This window comes from Zeus faber (assembly GCF_960531495.2).
Source record: "Zeus faber genome assembly, chromosome: 5".
Lineage (NCBI taxonomy): Eukaryota > Metazoa > Chordata > Actinopteri > Zeiformes > Zeidae > Zeus > Zeus faber.
The window spans coordinates 36,255,412-36,267,571 of NC_137192.1; the positions used below are offsets into that span (position 1 = coordinate 36,255,412).

At 47.2% G+C, this 12,160-nt stretch overlaps 1 protein-coding gene across 4 annotated transcripts in view; it reads left to right on the plus strand.

Annotated features, from left to right (window-relative positions):
- flnba (filamin B a) overlaps positions 1-12,160 on the plus strand; it is a 59,957-nt gene that overhangs the window by 1,610 nt on the left and 46,187 nt on the right. The gene's annotated exons all lie outside the window — the stretch shown is intronic.

Genomic DNA, 12,160 nt, shown 5'->3' on the forward strand with positions numbered 1-12,160 from the left:
CTGATGATGTTGCCCTGGAAACAGGAAGTTGCTTCACATCATCTGGGCTTAATGATAACGGTTGCCCGGTTGCCCTGGGGGGGGGGCAGTTCTGTGGTTGCCCACTTGTCAACCACTTTGTCAAACTTGGCAACCGCTTCAGAGTTAGTCCTGGGCATCAGTCCTCAGTTACCGACTGGAGCAACAGCGTTTCACTGTTGCCATGGTGATCCTGCATTGCCTCAGTCAGCGCTGGGACTGACCACACCCCGGTGGAGATGAGGTGGAACTACAGCCGGACTACCTTTCCCATGATTCCTGGCGACAACAACAGGAAGTAGCCGACTGACCGGGTACTTCCTGTCCACGCTTCCTGTTGTTCCGAAGCAGGATGCGGGGATGACCTTGTGACCGCTGTCGTCATGGCAACAGCTCTGCTGGCGATAGGACAGGAAGTCCACCACAGTGGTGGACAAACAGCTCCTTCCCTCACCTCCTTCCCTCACCTCCTTACCTCACCTCCTTACCTCTTTATCTTACCATACCTCCTTACCTCACCTCCTTGCCTCACCTTACCTTGTTACCTTACCTCCTTACATTATCTTACCCAACCACCTTAACTTACCTTACCTCCCTGCCTTACCCCCTTACTTTACCCTATCTCCTAACCCTACCACATTCCTCTCCACATTAGCCTACCTCCTTACCTTACCTTACCACCTTAACTCATCCTACCACATCACCCTACCACATCACCCTACCACATCACTCTACCACATCACTCTACCACATCACCCTACCACATCACCCTACCACATCACCCTACCACATCACTCTACCACATCACTCTACCACATCACCCTACCACATCACCCTACCACATCACCCTACCACATCACCCTACCACATCACCCTACCACATCACCCTACCACATCACCCTACCACATCACCCTACCACATCACCCTACCACATCACTCTACCACATCACTCTACCACATCACCCTACCACATCACCCTACCACATCACCCTACCACATCACCCTACCACATCACTACTACATCACTCTACCACCTTAACTTACCTTAGTTTCTTAGCCTACCTCCTCACCGTACCACATTACCGTAGCACCTTAACTTACCCTACCTCCTTGTCTTACCCTACCTCCTTACCTTACCTCCTTATGACCTCGTACTGTAGCGATCACCTGATGAATTGAGCCTTTAAACATTTACAAACCCTTTAAATCGTCAGTTCTTAACACAGACGTTGGATTGTAACCATGGAAACAGATCATGATGTTGATCGACATCTGATCTCATCCTTGAAGGTGCACATAGAAGGCACAGAACCGGACCGACTGGAAGCTCTGCTGATCCTGTCTGTCTGTCCCTCTGTCTGTCTGCCTGCATTCCTCACATTCTGTGAATTTCACGTCAGTTCAGCCTCTCCTCTGATTGGCCGGTTGAGGCTGAACAGGAAGTGGTCCGTGCTGTGACCCTTCTGCTTTGGCGTCTGGAAAAAGTTTGATTCTCCTTGTGGCGTGAGGAGCATCGATGGAGTTGAGCAGCGCGGGATCGTCGCTCTCGAGCCACATTTACACTGAATCCAACAACGGATCCGACCGTGGGGACAGCGCCCCCGGTGGCCGCCGCCGCCGCCGTGTCTGGATGAACCATTTATCACATAAAATGAATTTATATGAAAATAGATGGATTACTAATGAACGTCCAACGTTCATAATATCTATTTATATTTCATCTTATTATTTTAGCGCTTGTAGTTTATCATAGAGGGGTGGAGCTTGTAACAGATGGGGCGGGGCTTATTGCAGAGGGGCGGAGTTTATCAGACTCCATAGAAACGAGTGAGACAGTTGGCTGTCGTTTCTCAGATTCTGTGTAAAGCCGAGGCCTCGCTGGATGTTTCTTCTGCTCCTTCAGAGTAAGTCCCGTTGCGGCCCAGCCATTAGCGCCCCCTCTGGCTGTGGAGTGTCACTGCAGTTCACTGCCACTTGGATGTGGAATGTGAACTTTGTGTAACACGCTGGATTACAAAGGTGTGTGTGTGTGTGTGTGTGTGTGTGTGTGTGTGTGTGTGTGTGTGTGTGTGTGTGTGTGTGTGTGTGTGTGTGTGTGTGTGTGTGTGTGTGTGTGTGTGTGTGTGTGTGTGTGTGTGTGTGTGTTCAGGAGAGTCAGACAATCACTTTCCTGATAAGGCTCACATTCCACCCGTTGCCGGGACAACCTGTGTAAGCACAGCCTATGATTGGTCGACGGGTCTGGGGGCGTGGCCTCAAAGCGGGGTGGCTGATCCCATCAAGCGTGGAAGTGTGGCTCTGTCGGCCATCTTTGACCAAATAAGGACTTCCCCATCTCAAGCGTCCTCTGTGGGAATATTGGTTTCCCATGATCCTCTCTGTCACCACACCTGGGGTGTTGTTTGCAATATCAATCAGTAGCAGTATTTGAATCAGTAGAACAGTGGTAGTACTTGTTGTAGTATTTGAATCAGACAGCAGTAGTACTTATTGTAGTATCTGAATCAGAAAAGTAGGAGTACTTTTTGACACCTTGGTATCAATAATTGATTACTTGAATGTTATGCTCCTTCACCATGGTTACCAGATGTAGTCTCATAGACTGTATATTATATTATGTTATATTATCATATATTATGTAATGTTATATAATATAATATTTAATATCATGTTATGTTATATTATATGATATATCTAGTTATACTATAATATATTATATCATATTACATGATATCATATCACATTATATCGAAACAATGTTCTCACAATATGTTTTTTTTATATTGATCATGTCGATAATTATCATGATATATATATTTTATGATAATAATGCTCAAGTTACCGTTTCATTTGTATTCCCATGGCTTGACGTTAAAAACAAAATAAACAAACGTGAACAAAAAAGAATTAAAAATAATATATAAATATACACTATACACATTTAAATATATAATGTAAACATCATTGTCGTCTTGGAATAGTCCAAAAAGTTCCTGAATCAGCGCTCTGTGTTTATATGTGGGGACGTTTGGACCGAGGGACTCTCTCCCAGCGTCAGACCACACCTCACCCAAAAAGGAGGATTCTTTCTTTCATCGCTCTCCTTTTACGGGGATGGGGGCCACGCCCGGCTCGGGTGGGGAGGAGGGCGTGGTCCGGTTGTAGTTGGTGTTTGAGGAAGACCCGGCACGTCGGCTCCGGGGGGCCTCATCCCCGCTGTGCTGACCGGGGACAGAGCGGAGGGAGCACCGGCGCTCCTGCTCTACCACTGGCTGTTGGTGTCACATGGTTGTTTCTTTGCTGTGTGATTGGCTGTTGGTGTCACATGGTTGTTTCTCTGCTGTACCATTGGCTGTTGGTGTCACATGGTTGTTTCTCTGCTGTGTGATTGGCTGTTGGTGTCACATAGTTGTTTCTCTGCTGTACCATTGGCTGTTGGTGTCTTGTCTTAATCGGAAAAGGAAAACGGACTGTGTATTGAAAAGAAATCTCCTAAATTTAGCATGGTTATCATGGAAGATTTGATAGTGAAAATAATCTATATTGTTTTATCGCTCTAGTTTTATCTGAGTGCAATGCTCTCATGAGGAGGCGGAGCTTAACACCAGACAGATGGACTTCCTCCTGGAGAAGCTTGTGGATTGATTGATGGAATGTGGACCCACTCTTTCTTTGGGTGAAACTTTATTTTCCTTTCCAGGAGGAAACTTTCTTAAAGTTTAAACACCAATCTTCTGTTTAAAAGTCAAACATTATTCTGGAAGGATGGAAGGATGGGTGGATGGATTTGTCGGTGGGTGGATGGATGGATTTGTCGGTGGGTGGATGGATGGATTTGTGGGTGGGTGGATGGATGGATTTGTGGGTGGGTGGATGGATGGATTTGTGGGTGGGTGGATGGATGGATACGAGCAGAGGAGTGCTGCAAATGTTCAAGTCAACACCTCTCTCTCCTTCTCTCCGTCTGGTAGATGAATGATTGACCACCTCAGTGTGTTTGTCGTTGTGTTAAAGTCCGTCTTCCATCTTGGAAAGGCTCCAGACAGGAGGAGGCTGAAGTTCACACAGAAGAATTAAAATATTTCAGATTAATCATTGATTGAAATATCTTTATTGTTCATGTTTGATGAAACAGCACATCAGCATTATGGATGTGAAAACCTGTTTATTTAGTGTAGTACAATAGTACTATCATAGTATAATAGTAATATTGTACTATTCTGTATATTACTAGTACTATTACTTGTACAATAACATATGTGCAAAAGCAATGTATAAACTGTGACACGCTAGTAAGTAGAGAATAGAGTTATTTACAATCATAATTTATAACCATTCCAATAACTTTTCCTGTGCGTAGGATGGCATTGTATATTTTCTATTTTTGTTGCTTTTTTGGGATATTTGTGTATATTTGGCAAATTTGTGTGTGTATATATATATATATATATATATATATATATATATTGATCAGGTGTTGATCCCAAATAACAAAGTGTTTTTAAAGTGAATTGAATCTTCTTTGTTGGTCTGCACAGCTTTTGCACACGGCGGCAATTCCAAGTCTCCACTCCCTGGGGGGTGGAGGGGGTGGAGGGGGCGGGGGAGGTAACCTGAGTGCAGCAGGATAGTTTAACACTCACTCTCTTTTCCTTTAAAATGTCCCTTTGTTGTCGCTGGACGATGATGCACTTGGCCGTGTCCCCAAGGAGGAGCTGGAGGATGTAGGATGTATGTACGAAGAGAAGGGGGATGGGATGGAGGTAGAGAAGAGGAAAGGTTAATGGAGATCCTTAAACCAATAAGGGACTAGAAGGAAAACAGAGGAACAAGGACAGAGCCCTGAGGAACTACTGGTCGTAGTTCTTGAAGTTGTACTGATAGTAGTATTCATAGTAGTAGTACTGGTAATAGTACTCATAAAAGTAGTACTGGTAGTAGTACTGGTAATAGTACTCATAGTAGTGGTACTGGTAGTAGTACTCATAGTAGTAGTACTCATAGTAGTGGTACTGGTAGTAGTACTCATAGTAGTGGTACTGGTAGTAGTACTCATAATAGGGGAACTGGTAATAGTGCTCATAGTAGTGGTACTGGTAATAGTGCTTGTGGTCCCAGGACAAAGCCCTGAGGAACATCAGAATTTGATCTGAATGTTTACGTCTGAAAAGTGTTGCTGTTTCATGGCGATCTGAATTATGAGTATGTGTGATGTCACACATGTGCCTCACTATGAATGCGGGTGTGGTTTACTGTCATCGCCCCCACCCATGTTGTCTGGTTTTGACGAGCAGCATCTGAGGTCGTACGAGTGGAAGTGTCTCATTGTACAGATGTGAAGCCAGATGTTGATGATACGCTGCGTATGTAGTTTAAATTGCGACACAGTGATGTCATCAAAGTGAGCCAAAACATGAAGTTAATCTGATTTAAAAGCTTAAGTCTGGTTTGATCTATTATTATTATTATGATTATAATTTTTATTTTTATTATTATTTATTTTATTATTATTATTATTATTATTATTATTATTATTATTATTATGATTAGCATTTTTATTATTATTTTCAAAGTGGTGGTAGGGGAGTGTGTTGCTAGGCAGCATCGGGTGGTGGGATGTAGGATGACTCTGGAGGCCAAGAAGAGGAAGCGAATGAAAGAAGAGCCAAAGATAAAATGGTGGAAGTTGAAAAAGGAGGAGTGTTGCATGCAATTTAGGGAAGAGGTAAAGCAGGCAATAGGTGGGAATGAAGGGTTACCAGACGGCTGGGAAACAACTGCAGAAGTGCTGAGGTGGACGGCCAAGAAGGTACTCAGTGTATCATGCGGGAAGAGGAAGGAAGACAAGGACTCTTGGTGGTGGAATGAGGAAGTACAGGAGAGCATAGAGCAGAAGAGGTTGACGGAGAAGAAATGGGAAAGTTAGAGAGATGAAGAAAGTAGACAGGAGTACAAGCTGATGTGGCGCAAGACGAAGAGAGAAATGACAAAGGAAAAGGAAAAGGCGTACGACGAGTTGTATGAGAGGTTGGACAGTAAGGAAGGAGTAAAGGACTTGTACCTGATGTGGGGGGAGTGGATCAAGAAGTGCAGCAAATTAGCAAGGATGAGGTGAGAACAGCATTAAGTAGATGAAGAGTGGAAAGGCAGTTGGCCCAGATGACAAACCTGGGGAAGCATGGAAATGTTTAGGTGAGATGGCAGCGGCCTTCCTAACCAGACTGTTTAACACCATCCTGGAAAGGGAGAGGATGCCGGAGGAGTGGAGAAGAAGTGTACTGGTACTATCTTCAAGAGTAAGGGAGACGTACAGAGCTGTAGTAACTACAGGGGAATAAAGTTGATCAGCCACAACATGAAGCTATGGGAAAGGCTAGTGGAGGCTAGGTTAAGAAGAGAGGTGGGGATCAGCCAGCAGCAGTATGGTTTCATGCCAGTAAAGAGTACTACAGATGACATGTTTGCTTTAAGAACGCTGATGGAAAAGTACAGGGAAGGCCGGAGGGAGTTTCACTGCGTCTTTGTGGATTTAGAGAAAGCGTATGATAGGGTGCAGAGAGAGGAAGTGTGGTATTGAATGAGGGAGTAGGGGGTGGCAGGAAGTAGGTAAGAGTGGTACAGGATATGTATGAGGGCAGTCAGACAGTAGTAAGGTGTGTAGTAGGCGTGACCAAGGCCTTCAAAGTGGAGGTGGGATTGCATCATGGATCAGCTCTGAGCCCTTTCTTGCTGCAGTGGTGATGGACAGGTTAACAGATGAGATCAGGCAGGAGTCTCTGTGGACTATGATGTTCACGGATGACATTGTGATCCGTAGCGAGAGTAGGGAGCAGGTGGAGGAGAGCCTGGAGAAGTGGAGGCAGCATTAGAGAGAAGAGCAATGAAAGTCAGCAGGAGTAAGACACAATACATGTGCCTGAATGGGAGGGAGGGCGGAGAAAAGCTGAGAATGCAAGGGGTAGAGGTGGAGAAGGTGGATGAGTTCAAGTACTTTAGGTCGACTATCCAAAGCAGTGGAGAGTGCGGGAGAGAGGTGAAGAAGAGAGTACAGGCAGGGTGGAGTGAGTGGAGAACAAATTACAGGCAGGGTGGAGAAGAGTGTCTGGAGTGATCTGTGACAGAAGGGTTCCAGCCAGAGTGAAGGGGAAGGTGTACAGGACGGTAGTGAGAGCAGCCATGTTGTAGGGTTTAGAGGCGGTGGCACCGACTTAAAGGCAGGTGGATGAGGTGGCAGAGTTGAGGATGTGGAGGTTTTCAGTGGGAGGGACAAGGATGGACAGGATTAAGAATGAGGACGTTAGAGGGACAGCTCAGGTTGGACAGTTTGGTGAAAAAGTGAGAGAGGCCAGATTGAGAAGGAGGCTGAGGGTGGAGCTGCCAGGCAAGAGGAAAAGAGGAAGCCAAAGAGAAGCTTGATGGAGGTGCTGAGGGAGGACATGCAGGCGGGTGGTGTCAGGGAGGAAGATGCACAACACAATGTGTTGGAGGCAGGTGATCCGCTGTGGCCACCACTTACGGGAGCAGCAAGAAGAAGAAGAAGAAGAAGAAGCTGCTGCTATTATTAAGGGTCCAGCCCTGAGCAGCCTTTTGTTCTTGCTCTGTGGATTTTTTTACTTACAATCTTCTCAGACTAAAAGTATCTGAAACACACTGGCAGTACGCAGAGACTTGTTTCCTCAGTTTCAGGAGCTTGGTGACATCATCATCCAAAGTTCTATAAGTCCAAGCTTCATCTCTCAGAACTCAATCCCCTCCAGACGCTTGTGAGTGCAACACCTAGACAGACAACTTGAGCTGCTGCTGCGTTTAAAGGACACTCGGAAAACTGTGACTCATTTTACAGAACATGACATGAAGAGCCAGTCGTACAGCAGAAACAAACCATGTGACACCAACAGCTAATCACACAGCAGAGAAACAACCATGTGACACCAACAGCCAATCCCACAGCAGAGAAACAACCATGTGACACCAACAGCTAATCACACAGCAGAGAAACAACCATGTGACACCAACAGCCAATGGTAGAGCAGGAGCGCCAGTGCTCCCTCCGCTCTGTCCCCGGTCAGCACAGCAGGGATGAGGCCCCCCGGAGCCGACGTGCCGGGTCTTCCTCAAACACCAACTACAACCGGACCACGCCCTCCTCCCCACCCGAACCGGGCGTGGCCCCCATCCCCGTAAAAGGAGAGCGATGAAAGAAAGAATCCTCCTTTTTGGGTGAGGTGTGGTCTGACGCTGGGAGAGAGTCCCTCGGTCCAAACGTCCCCACATATAAACACAGAGCGCTGATTCAGGAACCTCACAGCTGTAATACCTACCTCACACCACAGCTGCATATATTACTGTTATTTATTTATTTCAATTATGGTTATTAATAATAATGGTTGTATTTGTTATTATAATTCATACTAGTTGTATTTATTATTTTTAATGTTATTTATCGTTATTATTATGTGATATTTATTTTTCAGTACGTGTTATCAGTATGTATAATGTATTTATGCGTTTATCTTTTGCATTTTTGCAGTCATCAGTGTGTACACAGAAGCTGTTGGAGGGAGATGATCTGCTGTGGTGACCCCTCATGAGGACAAGACACGTTTATTTATCAGCACCAGGCTGCTTCATGTTCACGTGAAACAAACACCCTTACAACGTGTGTGTGGTTTGAGTTTTATGGTGTGTGTGTGTGTGTGTGTGTGTGTGTGTGTGTGTGTGTGTGTGTGTGTGTGTGTGTGTGTGTGTGTGTGTGTGTGTGTGTGTGTGTGTGTGTGTGTGTGTGTGTGTGTGTGTGTGTGTGTGTGTGTGTGTGTTGAGACATAACCAAGAATTCCACCACAGTGAGATCATTGGACACACACACCCCCTTTGAGGTGGATATGAATCATGACATCAGGATGTTAACGAGTGTAGGGTGTGATGATGGGCTGTCTGTCTGTCTGTCTGTCTGTCTGTCTAGCTGTCTGTCTTTCTGGCTTGGACCAGTCCGCCCTCTCTGTTTGGATCATGTTCTTTATTTGTTATTTACACTTTTTCACGTTACACTGGAAACCCCGGATCAGAGTCCACTCCATGTATGTCACGCTCCATGTGACACGGTCCCAGCACACGCACCCCCGGCCCAGCATCCTGCTTGCCAACGTCCTCTCATTGGATGATGGGATGGATGATGGGATGGATGATGGGATGGATGATGGGATGGATGATGGGATGGATGATGGGATGGATGATGGGATGGATGATGGGATGGATGATGGGATGGATGATGGGATGGATGCCCTCCGGGGCTCAGATACCAGCGGGACGTGAGCATTGGAACATCCTTTGTTTCACTGAGACATGGCTGACCCCTCCCCCCCACGCCCCCACGGACAGGACGCACACCTCCGAGGAGGAGGAGGAGGAGGAGGAGGAGGAGGAGGAGGAGGAGGAGGAGGAGGAGGAGGAGGAGGAGGAGTATGTTTGGTGGTGAACAGCAGCCGGTGCGGCGTCTGGAATATTGCAGCTTTAACACGTCTGCTTCAATATCTGACAAAATGTCCAGGAGAGGAGCAGAAACACTGGACCGTTACGCTTCCCTGATCAAAGAAGGTTGCACAACAGTCTCTTCCTCCGTTTGGCCAAAGTGACCATTCTTGTCAAAGCCGGCGGATTTATTACACATTAAACAAAAGGCTCTTGAGCGGCAAATAATAATAACAAGGGCTGTGGTGTGGGGGGTCAGGGTCATGGTGGCTGGACGCCTGTTGGTCCTGGGAGCAATCAACCAGCAACAAGTAAAACCCGCATCCAGCTGTTGGGTGACGGCACCCGGAGCACGTTCCACATCGTCTCCACTGACGACGTCAACCACTTTGGAGTCCGTGCTGGATTTTATTGGTAAAACTGCTTTATCCGGCGTTCCTGTTGCCACGTTGCCAAAGCAGACAGACAGGATGTGATGTGCAACACGGAGGCTTACAAGCAGCTTCACGCCCCACGAGGAGGCAAACGGAAAACCCGGAGAAGGTGGATTCTCAATCCCTGCAGTGTTACCCTGGAAGCCGGTGGCGAGGACCAGGACCAGGACCAGCGGCGGGGGGAGGGAGGCCCCGTTATCCGCTCGCTGTTCATGGAATACAGCCTTCACCGCCAACCTCAGGGGCCCGGGACCCAACACCCCCTGGTACCGGTGGATCCTTCGCTTCCCGCCGGCCGCCCCCCGTCTCCCCTCACCCTCAACACGGCAGCCCCCCGGGGCCGTGTTTTGGGCCCCCCCTGCGGCACCTTCGACCATGATGAGAAAGCCCCGCCCAGAGCGGGTGGGGAGCCTGACCGGGTGGTGTCAGGACAACCGCCACCCCTCAGTGTCAGTGGTGGAGGAAGCATGGAAGGATGGAACATCCAGGGGTTCCTGCAGCTACGTCCTGTCTTTCTGTTTTGTCTTCCTCTGGGAAGCGCTTGGTGGAGCGCAACTTGGTGGAGCGCGACGCGGTGGGAATAATATGTAGTTTCTTTGTTAAAATTTACTTTCTCCCTAGATATGTTCTATATACAGTATATATACATACAGTGCATATATACAGTATATACACATATACAGTATACTGTATATACAGTATACTGTATATACACATATACTGTATATACATATACTGTATATACAGTATATATACAGTATATACAGTATATAGAAGAAGAAGAATCTCTAATCGTCACACACACGCGCTTTTGGGTGGTGCTGGTGAAGCGCTTCCTCTGCATTGAACCATCCTGGCTTGTGCTTCCTCCGGGGCCACAGCCAGGAGCAGGGGGCAGCGTTCCTGGACGCGTTAGGGGACCTGGTGACGAGGGTCCATCGCTGGTCACACCATGATGTGTGCATGTTTTGGGTGGGGGTCCTTACTGACGTTAGGTGGAGGAAACCCCACGTGAGCACGGGGAGAACATGCAAACTCCACCCAGAAAGGCTCCTATTTGGGAGCCGTGCTCCCGCTGGAGCATGGTGCCAACAGCGCCCCTGGCGGAATCGAATTGATATACACAGTATATATATCTGACAGCTCATTGGATGCTTGTATATATTTAGTATTTATCCACTGCATGTTGTACTTGTATGATGAAGTGTGACAAACTTTTATTCGAAGTCTGTCTGTCTGTCTGTCTGTCTGTCTGTCTGTCTGTCTGTCTGTCTGTCTGTCTGTCTGTCTGTCAGTCAGTCAGTCAGTCAGTGTGTTGGCTGTTGGTTGATTTAGTAAAGCTGCGTTTCCTGTTCCTTCCAAACTAGAGGTTGTTCACCAGAAGATTCAACTTTGACCGTTGAACTGTGAAGCGTTATTGTGTGTGTGTGTGTGTGTGTGTGTGTGTGTGTGTGTGTGTGTGTGTGTGTGTGTGTGTGTGTGTGTGTGTGTGTGTGTGTGTGTGTGTGTGTGTGTGTGTGTGTGTGTGTGTGTGTGTGTGTGTGTGTGTGTACTCTGCTGCTCATCTAGCTCCACTGGTTACCTGTAGCCGCTTGGTTACCTGCAGCCGCTTGGTTACCTGCAGCCGCTTGGTTACCTGTAGCCGCTTGGTTACCTGTAGCCGCTTGGTTTCCTGCAGCCGCTTGGTTACCTGTAGCCGCTTGGTTACCTGTAGCCGCTTGGTTACCTGTAGCCGCTTGGTTACCTGTAGCCGCTTGGTTAGCTGTAGCCGCTTGGTTACCTGTAGCCGCTGGCATCAAGTTCAAGTCTCTGATGCCGGCCTACAGAGTGATTGCTGGGAATGCTCCCACCTACTTAAATGCTCTTGTAAGAGCACGTGTTACCTCCCGGACGCTGCGCTGCTCAGGTGAGCGTGGCCTGGCTCTGCTGGCCATACAACCAGGCCCATCCAGGTTATTCTCATTTGTAGTTCCACGTTGGTGGAACCAGCTGCCAAACACCACCGGAGCAGAGGCCTCCCTCTCTCTTTAAGAAGCACTTGAAGACCCAGCTCTTCAGAGAGTACCTCCTCTCCTAACTTGCAAGTACTTAGCACTACTTGGCAGTATTTATTTATTGTTACACTAATGTCTCTTTTGCAATGTAGCTTGAATGTTATTCTCCCTTGTAAGTCGCTTTGGATAAAAGCGTCTGATAAATGATGTAATGTAATGTAAATGTGTGTCACCAGTACAGACTG